Source organism: Perca fluviatilis, chromosome 2 (assembly GCF_010015445.1).
Source record: "Perca fluviatilis chromosome 2, GENO_Pfluv_1.0, whole genome shotgun sequence".
Taxonomy (NCBI): Eukaryota; Metazoa; Chordata; class Actinopteri; order Perciformes; family Percidae; genus Perca; species Perca fluviatilis.
The window spans coordinates 42,887,708-42,903,889 of NC_053113.1; positions in this window are offsets into that span (position 1 = coordinate 42,887,708).

The following is a 16,182-nucleotide window of genomic DNA, read 5'->3' on the forward strand; positions in this document are numbered from 1 at the left end:
CATTATATGGAACATTATATTTTTTTTTTTTTTTTATAAATAATGACATACTTCAAATACATAAACTGGCATTTAAAGGGTTAAAATCCTGAAAATGATTGAATGTTTGGTGGTTTTGGTTAGGTTAGAAGTTGTTTAAGTGATTCATGAAAAAAATATTGATATGATGATTTAATAACAGTTTTTGTGTGCGTGGACATTTTTGCCTCAAAGGTGTCCAGAGGGTACAAAATGAATCATTTAAGTATAAAAGACATATAAGAGTTAAAAACACTGGATTTAGAAAACTTGACTGAAAAGAAAGGTTCCTACAAAATGTCATGCCATAAGCAGTATCACAGCAAAAATTATCACAAAATGAAAAAAAAACTTGTAAAAAATGTACACAAATGGCCGAGGAGGGCATGAGGGTTAAGCTAGATAATGATACATATGAATACATATGTATTTGAATTCTAAACATGCAAGATGGCGCTGTGTCGTGCGGCAGCCTGTTGCAGCAGCTCCTGATGTGTGTGTGTATTTTGTGTGTTTTAATTTAGTTTTTTGGTCTTTAAACGTACAATATGTAACTTTCTGCCACTAGGGGTCTCTCAACCAAAACAATGGACGGTAAAACTGGACTTTTGATGACGTTGGGAAGTTGCGTGGAATTATGGGAGTTTTAAGTGTTAAACACCTTCGCTGTAGTGATGGGCATTCCGGCTCTTTTTCGTGAGCCGGCTCGTTTGACTCAGCTCACTGAAAAGAGCCGGCTCTTTTGGCTCACAAACGGCTCTTTAAAAAAATTTATGTTTTGACTATGATAGGTGTGAAAAACAATTCTAATTAAATTATTAAATGAAATGAAATGAAGACTGCGTTGCTGTTGGTCGCGGATTAGGCCTACTTGACTGAGTGGATACATCTCCACGTGAGGTGCTGGCTCCAGTCGCTCCACCACCGTCACTAGCGGGACCGCTAGTTTCTCGAAGCTCCGCTATCTTCACAGTTGGGTGCACAGTTCGCATATGCCGGTGTAGGTTGTGCGTAGAACCGGCTTTATATGAGATTTTGTTTTGGCAAATTCTACACTGTGCTTTAACATTGTCTACATCATTAAGATGATTCCAAATGCTGCTGTGCTTCCGACTCATTTTCCTGCTTTTGTTTTGTTTTCAGAGCTGTTTTTCCTCTCCTCTGTCCTCTCCTCAGAGTTTGACTGTGTGTGTGTGTGTGTGTGTGTGTGATGGCTCGGCCCCTCCCTTATGCCGTATAATTGGTTGACACCTTGTGTATGATGACAGGAACAGAATGTGAGGCTGATCAGACAGTCGAAACTAATGTGTGCCTATATAATTATTTTTTTGTTCTTTGAATTAGTCAATTATTTTAAATAAAATAAAATTCACTCATTATTTCATTATTACATAATTACATAATAATTTAATTTCTATAGGCTATATTTTTAAAAATAGAGTCGGCTCTTCGGATATGCGAGCCAGCTCCCGTCGTTCACCTACAAGAGCCGGCTCTTAGAGCCGACTCATTCGCGAACGACCCATCACTACTTCGCTGCCAGTTAGAATGCATCAGTTCACGGACGAGTTTACCCGTTCAAGTTTATTCACGTTACGTTTATTCATTCTAATAAAATAGCTGCAGTTTCCCCAACATAATTACGTTTTTCTTGATTAGATTTTTATTTGTAGCTGACCAGTTAGCTCGTGAGCCAGCAAGCTAACAGTAGCCAGCAGCTAAAACACAAAATATTTCACATATCAGTGTCACCTTTTGGATCGTTTCAACACCGGGGCGGACGGGGTTTGTTGTAACGCTTTTTTGTTTTGGTGCTTAACTCACCTTTTGTCAGGTTAATTTTGCTAACCGTATAGACAGCTTAACGCGAAGAGGGGAGAAATTCGGCAGGGAGGAGATTTTCAGCACATACACCGGTAGCGCTGCGGAGATGTAGCTAACTCTATGGATGGCCGCTGTTGTGACTCGGTGCCTGGTCTGATATGGTCCGTTTCCCAACGTTTAATTAAACTGCCGTTAGCGTCGTAAGCACCAGGCACTGGAGATAAGTTCTGGCCGGGGGGTTGCTGTAATAAAAGTAGCTGGCTGATAGCTGACTGGGGGCTAACGATAGCTAGCTAGCTATATGTCCGGGGCTGTTGTCAGCTGTCATTCCCGACTGAGTCTCTCTACGGCGGGGTGGCGAACACCGAGGTGTTCTAGCTGGCTAAATTAGCATTAGATTAATCGTCTATCTATACAGTTAACGTTGCTAGTGAAGTTATTCGTAGTTAGGCCCGTCCTGTTAACTGTGGTCGAAACAGTCATACTAAAGCGTGTTGAATGATGTTGTAACCTCATAATGTTACCCACAAAGCATTAGCATCAATGTTAGCTACTTGTCGATATTGAACTTTCAAAATAAATAAGGTATCTGTTGTATTACTGTGATAAAAAGTGGGATGTAATTAATCACAAAATGATGCTTTATGGCAAAAAAAAAGCAGTATTACGGTTACAAGTATTTTTTTTCTGTGACATTGCATAATTTACAATTACTCCTGAACATATCATCTTGGTGCCAGTGTTCTGACGGAAGTTAGAGTAACTGGAGGGTGAAAGGTTATATGACGCCACTGACGGGCGACTAAAGGAAACGTGCCGTGTCTGAAAATAAAATAACAGATTTCTCTGGGTTTGACATTTGGTGGAAACATTTGGGATAGTGTAAGAACACAACTCATAAAAATATATAACATAGGTATGGTCATTTTTAGACATTTTAAAGCAGAAATGTTACATATTGTACCTTTAAGTTCAGTTCTTTTTTTATAGTCACTAAGAACATCAGTGTAGAGATGGCTTTTGTCAACTTTGGAATTTTTCTCTTGGTTCTGTTCTTACTTTGGTCATCTTTTGTAACTGCGTGTTACGCTCAAGGCAGCGGGACAATTGTTTACACACGCGATCAGCTGATAGCGCTGTGTCAACCTGTTCTTCTGCCGGGGGACAAGCCTGAAATAACGAAGGAACTACAGAGGAGACGCCGGGGTTGCAGAGGTGGATTAAAACGCAAAGCAAAAAAAAGAAAACATAAGCCTGCCGTCCCAGCGATCGTTATGGGGAATGTACGGTCTCTGGGAAATAAGACGGACGAACTGGCGGCACTCATTAAAACCCAGACGGAGTTCTGCGAGTGCATGCTGTGTCTTACCGAGACATGGCTGCATTCGCACATCCCGGACCATGGCATGGCGGTACCCGGCTTTCTGACGGTTCGGGGGGACAGGGACGTTATGGAAAGCGGTAAGAAGAAAGGAGGGGGGGGTTGCACTATATGTGAGTGAAAAGTGGTGCAATCCCGGTCATGCGAATGTGAAGGAACGTTTCTGTAGCCCGGACATTGAACTGCTGGCTGTGGGGTTTCGCCCGTATTATCTTCCAAGGGAATTTACGTCCGCCATAGTGATCGTTGTTTACATCCCACCATCTTCTGATGCGGAGGCAGCTGCCGACGTCATCCACACCACTGTCTCACAACTTCAGACGCAGCAGCCCAATGCCTTCATGGTTATTACTGGGGATTTTAATCATGTTTCACTGGATAAATCCCTCCCGGACTTTCAACAATATGTTAACTGCCCCACAAGAGACAATCAAAATCTGGACCTCCTGTATGCAAATGCCAAGGATGCGTACAGTGCCACTGCCCTTCCCCCCCTTGGCAAATCAGATCACAACCTTGTCTTGCTGTCTCCTGAGTATGTTCCTCTTCCTGACTGTGAGGAGGTGGACTCAGTAGGCTGAGGAGGCTCTGCAGGACTGTTTTGAGTCTACAGACTGGGACGTGCTCTGTGAACCACATGGGGAGGACATCAATAATATGACAGACTGCATCACAGAATACATTAAATTCTGTGAGAACATCACCATGCCCTCCCGGACTGTATGCTGCCTTCCCACTCACAAGCCGTGGATCACCAGTGACCTGAAAGTTCTTCTGAATGAGAAGAAGAAAGTTTTCAGGTCATGGGACAGACAGGAGCTGAGGGGAGTACAGCACAAACTGCGGGATAAACTGAGGGAATGTAAAAACTCCTACAGAAGGAAGCTGGAGGCCGGTCTACAGGAGAACAATATGAGGGAGATGTGGACAGGGATGAAAGAGATCATCGGGTGTGGGGGTAGAAGAAGACCAACACCAGGCAGCCGGGGGAGAACAAACAAGCTGAACTGTTACTTTAACAGGTTTAGCTTACAGCCATCCCCTGCCTCTTCTACCACTCCACCAACCCCCATACTCCCTCTCTGCCTCCCCCTCTCTTGCTCCCACACCTCCCCCTCACCCCCTGTGGTCTGGCCCACTCCCCCACAACTACAGCACATCTCATATCCCCCCACTGACACTTCAAGCACCCCCTGCTTTTTATTCACACCTGGCCAGGTGAGGAGACAGCTGGAGAGGCTTCACCAGCGCAAGGCTGCCGGCCCAGTTGGCATCAGCCCTAGGGTCCTGAAGACCTGCGCCAGTCAACTGTGGTGTTCTCCAGTATGTCTTCAACCTGAGCCTGAGCCTGCAGAGGGTGCCGCTGCTGTGGAAGACATCCTGCCTTGTCCCGGTTCCCAAGAAGTCGACTCCATCTGGCCTCAAAGACTACCGCCCAGTGGCTCTCACATCCCATGTGATGAAGGTGCTGGAGTGGCTGGTCTTGGCCTATCTGAGGCCGCAGGTGAGATCTTCTCTGGACCCTCCACAGTTTGCCTACCAGCCTCGTCTGGGAGTGGACAATGCTGTCATCTACCTTCTGCAGTGAGCTCATTTTCACCTGGATGGCGGTGGCAGCACTGTGAGAATCACATTTTTTTTTTCTCTAGTGCATTCAACACCATCCAGCCACTGCTACTAGGTGAGAAGCTGCAGATGATGGGTGTCGGTGCGTCCACAGTCTCCTGGATCACTGACTACCTCACAGACAGACCACAGTTTGTCCGTCTGGACCGTGTTCTGTCTGATGTGGTGGTGAGTGATATGGGGGCTCCACAGGGGACTGTGCTGTCTCCCTTTCTGTTCACATTATACACCACAGACTTCCAGTACAATTTAGAGTCATGTCACCTACAAAAGTTGTCTGATGACTCTGCAGTTGTTGGGTGTATAAGGGATGGACAGGAGGGAGAGTACAGAGCACTGGTGGACAACTTTGTGGAGTGGTCTGGTAAGAATCACCTGCTGCTGAACGTGGATAAGACCAGAGAGATGGTGATTGACTTCAGGAGGAAGGGAATGGCTCCGCAGCCCCTTTGCATTCTGGGTGGAGATGTGGACATGGTTGAGGAGTACAGATACCTGGGTGTCAACATCGACAACAGGCTGAACTGGAAAATCAACAGCACTGTTGTTTACAAGAAGGGGATGAGCAGACTCTATTTCCTGAGGAAGCTGAGATCCTTCAACGTGTGCAGCAGAATGTTGGAGATGTTCTACCAGTCTGTTGTGGCCACCGCTCTGTTCTCCTCCGCCATCTGCTGGGGCAGCAGCATCGGAGCCAGCGATACAAACAGGCTGAACAAACTGATCAGGAAGGCTGGCTCCATTATTGGCTGCAAACAGGACACATTTGAAGCTGTGATGGAGAGGAGGTCACTGAACAAACTGTTATCTATCATGGATAACCCCGACCACCCTCTCCACCCCACACTGGTCCAACAGAGGAGAACCTTCTCTAAGAGGCTCCGACAGCATCGATGTTGCACGGGCCGCTACAGGAAATCATTCCTACCACAGGCAATTAAACTTTTTAACACTTCATCACTGAGTGTGAGATAAGACTCATACACATCACAACTGCACTGAATGCACCTTGCACAACCTTGCACAATAGGTTTATCTACATCCTATCTTTCCTAGGGAAACAGTTGTACATTTTTACTCCCCAACTTGTACATTAACTTTATCTATATCTGTTGAATCAGTTGTACATTTTATTTCCAAATTGTATATATTTTAAATATTGCTTGTGTAGTATTCAATTATTTTTTAATGTATATTGTTTCCTATTATTTAATTTATACTCTGTATGTGTGCTGTGTGTCTGATATTTTTGCTGCTGCAACACCATTATTTCCCATTTTTTTTGGGATCAATAAAAAAAAAATCTAATCTAATCTGATCTAATCTTCTAAATTAACATGAAATAAATGTATATTTACCTTTTTAAAAAGTGAATTTACATCGCCTCTCATCTCTCTCTCATCTCTTACAAACAATTTAGGCTATTCAACTATTCGCTTGTATTGGATTTCTGATATTAAATTATGTGCAAGGGCAATTGTAAGGTTGGCCAAGGCTGAGGCACAAAAACTGAAAAGGAGACCCAGTTATGCAGTCCACATGTAATTATTTACAGGATGGTAACATCCATCTTGTTCAGCAATATTTACAGTGCAAGCCTGGCCATAAAAAAATTAATGAGTAAACTAGTAAACTAATGTTACGTGACGTACGTTAACTTTTTTAACGAGAACTTGGAGGAACTTGAACAGCTCATAATGGCCATTACTGTGACCCCAAAGCCTGGAGCTTACAAGCAACAGCCCAAAGAACACTGCAATTGTCATATAGGGCGTGGAAGTCATCACAGGACTTGGAGATATTGCAAGGGCTTGCTCTGTCCTCCTTGTCTTGACCTACGCGCTGAATCTCGATTATCACAGACAGCTGAAGTACACCTTTGAGGTATTCTAAAAACTTTTCTTGGAACTGGATGATTCAAAGCTGTCAAACAAAGTCCAGTCCCTCAAGAGCAAATTTCAGGCTTGAGACTGTAGTTGCAGTGCAGACTTTTGTGCTACACAATGTCCAGCTTCTACAGAGCTTGAGAATTGCACATTTGAAAGTGCTATGTTTGTAAGTTAACACTGAGTTGTCCCAAGAATGTCATGACATTTCAATTGTTGTAAGTTCAAAGTACAAATGTATTTTACTCTGTACAAATTGCACTTTTATGATTTATGTTTTGGCACATGCCATTATGGAGGATTTTTCTTTAAGATCTTTATTGATCTATGATTTAGTGGCTCAGTGGGGTGAGAAAGCATGGAAACACAGGTTTATGGACACATAAATGGCATTTATTTTTGTTTTTACAAAATAGTTTGAAGTCAGCATTCTGTCCTTTTCAAATGTCTGGTTTGAAATGCAAGATCCAACTTCTGGCTTCAAATGAGACTGTGGTTGCAGTGTACACTGATGTGCTACAATGTGTCGAAAGCACAAAAGTGAATTGTTAATAAAATTCTTATTTGAGTATTTGTTAAGTTCTGTACTTTCTGGGCCATAGACTAGATATTTCTAAGAAAGACAGATATTTAGATTTAATTCATTGCATTGATTAAATTCAAATCAATGTGCAGATTAATGTAGATGATCTCAATTATTATTATTATGGACTCAATTATATATCATTGATATGTAGAATGAAATTCTAACATTTTTATTAGTACTATTTACACATTAGGGAGTTTATCTTTTTCAAATCAACTCAATATTTTTGTTTAGGTTATTTTGTACTGTTTTCAATGTGAATCTACTCATATTAAATGCATAACTATTAAGGGTCTCATTTAATTAATATTTACTCAATACCAAACCTTGTTAAATATAATTAATAATATTGCTTGTAATCTGTTGCCTCATTTTTATTGAGTAGATATGGTGCATCTTTTCTTACAGTGTAGTCTCGACTTCATATATTACTTTCTAATAGCTGTATTCTCAGTAACATGACAATCTGCAAGAAACAGATTGCTTATAAATCACTAAAAGAGTAACGTTAGTGACAGCACCATTTGGCTTAGTTATTAATGTTGTTAGCATCGTGGCTAACACTATTTTTACTTAGTTTGTGACAAATCGTTTCGGCTGTGCTTTCTTACATGATGTCGTTAACTGCTAACCAGGGCTGGACTGGGACAAAAAAAAAATCGGCCCTGGCATTTTTTGGCCCAGGCAGCCCACACCCACCGTGATTGGTCAGACACATTCCCTGCAGATAGTCCTCTTAAAATATGCGTGCATTCTATGATATGAGTTGCCTAGTGTTCTGCGTTCATGTGATAGTTTTTGGTCCTTCAAGACATTTTTGCCATTGTTATTTTGCTTAATATTGGCTTAGCAACTTTAAAAACTGTTTATTGTTAATTTTAACTATTGTAAGATTCATATTCCGTGTGTGTCTGCTAAATACAATAACCATAACCCTTCCCAAAAGCTACAATATAGCTGTTATGGAGCCAGATGTGTTTGCATTGCTTTGGCACACCTTGTGGTTGTTTTGTGAACTGTCACTTTAAGCACTTTAAGTGCTTAATTTCTTCTCTAGATATTGCCTGAGACAGCCACATGTTCCTCCTGGTTTAAATCTAGTGTCATCCTCGCTTCCACAGTTTATACATGGCATCATCTGTAAGTTATATTGTTTATTATCCTAGAAGAGACATGTATACATTAATATTTGTTTGAAAATGTATTGGTTAGAAAGTTATGTCTTTCCTAAGTCATTTAATTATCCGCTATTTAGTACTGTAAAACCTGAGGTGTTTGCTTTGTGTTTACACTTACCTTGTGCAATATGTCTTGTAACTCTTAAGCTAAGCTTTGTGTGATATTGCATTATGGTGCAACATTTTCATTTCTATATCTTTTTTGTTCTTTGTCCACAGTTTTACACTTAAACCTGATTGAACTGCCAAAATCAACACATGAGCCTGTTCCTTGGAGCTCGATTAGGAGAGTGTTTAGCTGTCTGTATAGCTGAGTATACGTTTATGTGGACAACACTTAGTGAGGACAGAACAATAGCTGAGAGTAGTATATGCCCTGGAAAAGAGCACCAATACAAGAGAAGCTAATTAAGCCATTCAAGGAACACTGATGCTTGTATCAACACTGATTTTGTAGATCACACAGACTTTTCAGCTACCCAACAGGCCAAACGCTAGCATTTTCAATGTAAGCTTAGCAGTTAGGTTACCTGACAGCCACTAACTTTAATGTTACAGCCAAACTGCTTGTTGTCGTTATAACGTGAGGCGCGCACACATGCTGGTATTGAAGCAGCTACTACAGCCCCAAACATGTCAGAAATGTAGGCACATTTTGAGGAATCCGCCTGTAGATTCTTTTTTTTTTTTTTTCTCTCCTGTCATTTCTCTGCACCTCCCTTGCGCGTTGGTGGTCGTTTGTCCATTTTAACGTGGATGCTAAACTTCCAGCAGAACTATTACAGGTCGTGTCTCAGGGCCAGTGGCCATAATGGGATTCGTAAATTTGCGTCCCGCAGTGGGGAAGGGATTTGATTGGGTCAGGCCAGTGCCAATAAAGAAAATTAACCAATGGGCCGCTGTGAGTTCTTTATGGGCCGGCGCAGCCAAAAAAAAAAGAAAAATGCCTATTTATATCGGCGATGCGGCCCAAAAGTGCATCGGCCCACCGAGAAAATGCCCGGTATGCCAGATGGCCAGTCCAGCCCTGCTGCTAACTGCGCACCGTTAGCCTTTACAACAGAGCCGTTTCAATACATTTGTTAGATAATGTTTCATTGGAGAGTTCTCTGTTGATTTGTGTTTGCCACTGTGTGCTCGTGGTGGGAAATTAAGGTTAACAAAGTTGTGTGCAATGCGCCATGATGTAGGTCCCCTTCAAGGCCAGGCTAATGAAAGAAGTCCCTCTAGTGAACAGAACGTGTAACAAATACCAAATGCTTATAGGGGCATTGACAATGCATAAGCCTGAGTAGTGTAGTATGTGTTACAACCCAGTCTCACGGCAGTTCGTGATATGGTCACATAATTTAATCTATTGATTAGCGTACACGGACACGTTTATCTCGCTTTTTTTTTCAATGATGGTCAGCACGTTTTTTTAACTAATGTATTTCAATGGGAAGCATCTTTCGTGATCACAGCTGTCCTATACAACAAAGGCCTTTTAAAAAATGGCTTCACTATCACGGTACAATGGCGGACTCAAATGCACGACTCGGACAGGGAACTGGGTCAGGAATGCCCTGCAATCTCCAGAATCCCCAGAAAACCTCTCTGGACAAGCAAGATGCGGAAACGGCCAAGAGGAAGCCCTCGGCTCAGTAGAATTTCCTCCACGTTGAAGCGCAGGCGGCCGTGGATCCTCTCTCAGTCCCAGAACCAGTAGACGACTCCCTTGTAGAAAGGCGTTGAAACTGAGTGGCAAGCTGAGCAATCTGGTCACGCACTCCGATCACCTGGTTCTCCTGGTGATTAGCCATCACCATCAGCTCATTCCGAAGAATAGAGAGTTGTTCTTCCTGCTGATGCAGACGTTGAGCTTAAGTGCGCAGAGCTGATCGAACCGCCTCAGAGTCGGCTGAGTCCATACTGGCCAGATTGTACTATCACGGTACAATGGTGGACTCAAATGCACGACTCGGACAGGGAATCACAGGTAAGGGTTTTATTGTTCAGAGAACAAATGCAGGCGAAGGTACAAAAAGTGGCAGGCAAAAATTGTCGTCAGGAACAAAGCAATTGTAGGATAAACACTGGGAAAACAAACACTGGGAATAACGCTGGAGAGAGTGACTTACGTACAACTACAATCTGGCACAGGTAAGTGGGAATGGTGAGTATGTATGGGGACTGGGGAAGCTGAAAACAAACAGGTGAAACACATTAGGGGCGGGGACGGTAATCACACAGGCAGGAAAGCAGACAAAGGGAGGAAGACAAGTGACCTGAAATGAGAGCAACTGATGATTTCAACATAAAACAGGAAGTGCAAATAAACAAACAAAACACAGAATAAAAGCAGGAACATGACACTCACTTATCTTGGCATTATACTTCCTCCTGATTTCGATTTAATAATAAATAAAGTACAGAGACTGGAAAAAACTCACTGGGAAAACTCACAAGAACAAAAGAACGCAGGGAAGATTCCAACAAAGGCACATGGCTGAGACACATTGACAGGAACAAGCAGACAGTGCAAAAACACAAACTGACCGGATGAAGACACAAAACAATCTGACAAGAGACAAGGGAAACACAAGGGCTAAATACACTGTGTAATGAGGTAACGAGGGGCAGGTGACACAGCAAGGCAGGAAAACACAGGAAGTAAAACTGGACAAGACAAGACAGAAAACGAGACTATGAAAATATAACAGGAAACAGAAATATACACAGAGAACAGAATACACAAAACAGGATAAATTCACACAAGGGAACAGAAATATACAGAATAAATATACAAGACAGCAAACAGCAACAGAAATATACAAACAGGCAACCGAAATGTCCATAACCGCAACATAAGATTAATAAAGCTGATATTCACAATGATAAAGAGTTTACAAGTTCTACAATGTGTAATCCTGTCAGTCAATAATTATAAATATTAACATATTTGTGTATGATAGGGTGGGGGTGGGGGGGCAGTCTTAGTGTCCTCATTTAGGATCCTAGTGGCCTGATGGTCCATATATGCTTTGTTTTGATGGATGGGATCGCCCTGCTTCCCAGCATTGCACGCTAGCTTGACACCAGTTTCTCTTCACTGACCCCTGACAAGCAACAAACAGTCCACAACCACGATGGCTACAGCTGATTGGACGATCGCGTCACTGGGGCTGGCTGCTCCCGAATTTCAAAACCCTTCATAATGGCAGCTCTCGTATTTTCCGAAAATAATTCACTGATACGTGTTTCTGAAAACATTTTAAGCAAGAAATAGGCCATGCATTTGCTGCAAATTGCAAAACACAACACAAAAATGAATGCAGAGTGAGAACAAATGGATGCTGTTTCTTCTTCTTCTTCTTGAGCATTTGTGCTGACGTTTAAGGTAAGCGAATTGTGTCACTTCCGGTGTTCCCGTGTTACAGACGCTAGTTTGCTTCTCCAGCAAAAACTTACTCAACTATGCTTTATTGTTTAAATTAGTGGCTATTTGCCTGGATTGCATTTGAAATACAGTTGTTCTACTCAAGCACTTATACTTCGCTTCTCTTACAGCGACTGCCTCGCTGATCTCACAATTGTTAAAACGCTGTTAGCTAATTTAGCTTAGCCATTAGCAATGGCTAATTTCTCTCCCTCTCATGCTCTCTCTTGCTCTGTGTGTCATATGTTTAGCTATTCCTCTGCCTCCTTTAGTGATAACGATACATGTAATAAATGTAGTATATTCGCTGCTCTGGAGGCAAGGCTTAGTGAGTTTGAGGCACGGCTCTGCACCATGGAATCAGAATCGTATGCTTCCGTAGCTAGCCAGCGCCACGTAGCTGGTGCGGGCCAACATACTGTAGCTTCTGCTAGCAATCCCCCGGCAGGCCCTGAGCAGCAGGGCGAGTGGGTGACTGTCCGAGGGAAGCGTAGCGTTAGATCTAAACCAGGGAGTGCACATGACGACAGTCGCTCTAAACCGGAGCATCTTCGCCTCTCTAACAGTTTCTCCCTACTCAGTGATACACCCGCTGAGAAGCCAATTCTGGTTATTGGGAGCTCTATACTGCGATATGTGAAGCCGGCGGCCCCAGCGGCTGCGGTCAGATGCGTCCCTGGGGCCAGAGCGGGCGATATAGATTCCCATCTAAAGCTGCTGGCTAAAAAGAACCGTAAATACAGTAAGGTCATGACAAGGTGGTAATGATACCCGATTACGTAAATCACTAACCTACGGAGATCACTAAAATTAATGGTGAGTCACTTTGTGCACATGCAAAGACAATGTCGGACTCAGTAGTTTTCTCTGGACCCCTACCAAACCTGATCAGTGATAAAATGTACAGCCGCATGTCATCCTTCAAACGCTGGTTGTCAGAATGGTGCCCAGCTATTGATGTAGGCTATGTGAATAACTGGGGGGCGTTCTGGGGAAAGCCTGGTCTGATTGAGAGAGACGGCATTCATCCCACCTGGGACGGAGCCGCTCTCATATCAAAAAATCTGACCGAGTCTATTATTGGTCATAAACCATGACAACCCAAGTTTGATATTAGTAATGAGAGGTGCAGTGCTACGCGCCCCTCTGTGCTTCCGTTGGAGCAGTCGCCCACTCATAGTCTAATAACCAGGCGGACCGCAGGCACGCCGCACGCCCCCCGGGCCAGTTCGGTAAGAGGTGAAAAAATTTGTCGTGACTGCGGACGCGTTGCGCGCCTCGGTTCTGCGCCCGGGTCCAGCACGACGCGGGCGCCCTGGTTCTTCTCCTTGGCCGGAGGAGGAGGAGGAGGAACGACGACGAAGCGACCGCGGACTTGCCCGTGTAGATCTGCATTTCCCACGCGTAGCTGGACTCGGCGTCGCAGGCCGCCCACACCCTGAACCCGTACCTGGCGGGCTTGCTGGGCATGTTCTGGCGGAAGGAGCATCGACCTACGACGGGACGGGCGAGGAGAGGTATGAGAATGGGAGGGAGAAAAAAAAGAGAAAAAGTTACACACACACACAGACACAAACGCGCAGACACACAAACGCGCAGACACGCACCGCGAAAGGGAACCAGCTGCTCGTCCACGGTCACGTCGGGGCCCGGGTTGTAGAGGAGAGGCAGCCGTCGCGCCCACTCGTCCCACACGTCCCGTATGGCCGCCAGTTTGTCCGAGGCCAGTCTGGCGGCCCTGGTCTCGCGGTCGTCGAACCGCAGCATCCTCGAGCACTCGTGGAACCGTTTGATCGGCATCGCGGCGCGGATGACAGCCCTGCCGCTTTCCTCATGCCACAGGCTCTCCGCAGCCTCGTTCCGGGACCTGTACATGCCCGCGAGGATCAGCAGCCCGAGGTAGCCGAGCAGCTCCGTTGCGTCCATCGCTTTCCAGTCGCGTCCCAATCGCGTTGGGACGTCCCAATCTTCTTTGTCGTCTTCTTCTTTGTCGTCTTCTGGGACGTTGTGCGCGGCGCAGGTGAGAATCCGCACCATCTGCGTATCTAGAGTCAAACAACGGGCCATGCCAGTTCCGCACCCCGCCCGGACGCTGAACCCAGGAACGAAGGTCCAAACCAACAAACGAAACGCGCGAAGCACAACAAATATGATAAATGACAACATGTCTCGCATGTGTACGGAAAAGGAACGAGGAGAGAGAAGAAGTGGTTCGGAGACGGACTAGTGCCTCGAACGTACACGCGGGCGGCTATGGGGGGGGGTTAGGGGGGGTGGTCACCGCGATCCCCCGCTTTGGAAAGGACGAGGCAAGAGAAGAAGTGGTTCGGAGACGGACTAGTGCCTCGAACGTACGCGTGGGCGGCTATGGGGGGTCACCACGACCCCCAGCGTTGGAAAGGACAAGGAGAGAGTAGTTGGTAGGTAGGTAGGTAGGTAGGTAGGTAGGTAGGTACTCCACGCCACTCCACTCGAAATACACCGCGAACCGCTCCCCGTGACCCGAAGGACAACACAAGGGTTAATGATAGGTTCAGTTAGCTTAACGTTAGCTCGGGTGTATCGACCTAATTACTATAGCAATTTGTACCAGCACTAAAACGTTAAGCTTTACATTGATGTAACACATTAACGGTGATAACACATGTACGACAAACAATAAAGATACTTACATTTAAATGATTATTTCGCCGTCAGCGATGCCGCTCCAACTCCCGCTTAGGTCCACCATTTCATTTTTTTAACGAGCCGGCAAAGCCGCGTGCATAGGATTGTGGGTGATATGGGAGCGCGAGGGATACACATATGCATCCTTTGCTGATGGAAAATTCTCCGAACGAAGGACTCAGTCCTTGGTGGAATTCGGAGGATCCTCGACATTGGAACAGTCCTTCGACAGACGTCGATGACGTATCATCCTCGAAATTCCGGCTTCGAAGGATCCTTCCTTGACATTGAGAAACACATAGAGTCTTGTGAATCCTGAAAAGTTTCGAGCCAGTTGGACAATGTATAGTCAACTTACAATATGGGCTCCATATGGGATATGAGCGGGCAAAGTGGGCATGGGATGGAAGTAGGCGATTCATGTGGACCCCATATGGATTACCTAACATGAGCCCCACATGGAAAGCCCATGTGGGCCAACTCTAATGGCTCCATAGGGGATGTAAGTGGGCAGGGTGGGCATGGGGTGGAACTGGGTATAATTTCTTGGGCCCCATATGGTTCCCATAGGGATAAGATAGGGCTAAGTGGGCATTGGCTGGAAGTAGGCAAGTTGTGTGGGCCCCATGTGGGTTCTGTAACATGCGCCCCACATGTCCCCCTACTCTATGGGCCCCACAAGGGACCTAATTGGGCAAAGTTGGCATGGGGTGGAACTTGGTAATAATATTTGGGGCCCATGTTGCTTTAGTAATTTTATTTTTTGTATTTTTTACAGTTATGCTCACCCCAAATTTGCAAAACTTTTGTAAAAATTTAAAGGGCTGCAGTTCGGAACCCAAATTTTGGGTACACACTCTTGGCCCTAGGATTTGGCAAACCAAATGTGATGCATGTACGTATTGGGGAAACATTTTCCTCTTTTTTTAGAGAACAAAGGGTGTTCAAGTAGTGCTATACTGGCCAAAGGTTAGACTGCTTTCTAATGCTGTGTTGTTTTTTTCTGCTGAACTCTGTTGCATTTATTGTTTGCATCTTAAAAAACATCAAACATTGGTGGACTATCTTTTATAATCATTAACGTAAATACAGACATGATGATACGTGGACATGTGAAACATTCTCAGTTCAGAATAAAACCGGGTATAAACCCTGATTAAAATCTACAGGCTATATTTCCTTCTTAATAACTCTGTGACTGTAGACATGAAAGCAGCAGAAGTCAGGTGTGCTGTAACAAGGTGAAATGCGCCTCAATCTTTTTTGGACCGACTGGTGTGAGACTGGATTGCTCTGTATTCATTCAGTCATTTTTACAGTCAAACTTGCAAAACAACATGACAGCATTGTCATCAGCATTATCTTGTAGGCTGTGGCATGTTCGGGAGGCGGCTTGTGGTTGGACAGGCTTGTAAAGAGAGCTGGCTCTGTGGTTGGCACAGACCTGATCAAACTGTAGACAGATTGCTGGTGAATGGTTTGAAAATGTTAGTGCTCTCTTACTTTGACACATCTATCACACATCTATCACACAAAAAAACACACAAGTAAGCAGCTGCAGTTCTGTGGGACAGAAGCGGAATGGAATGGAATGGCCA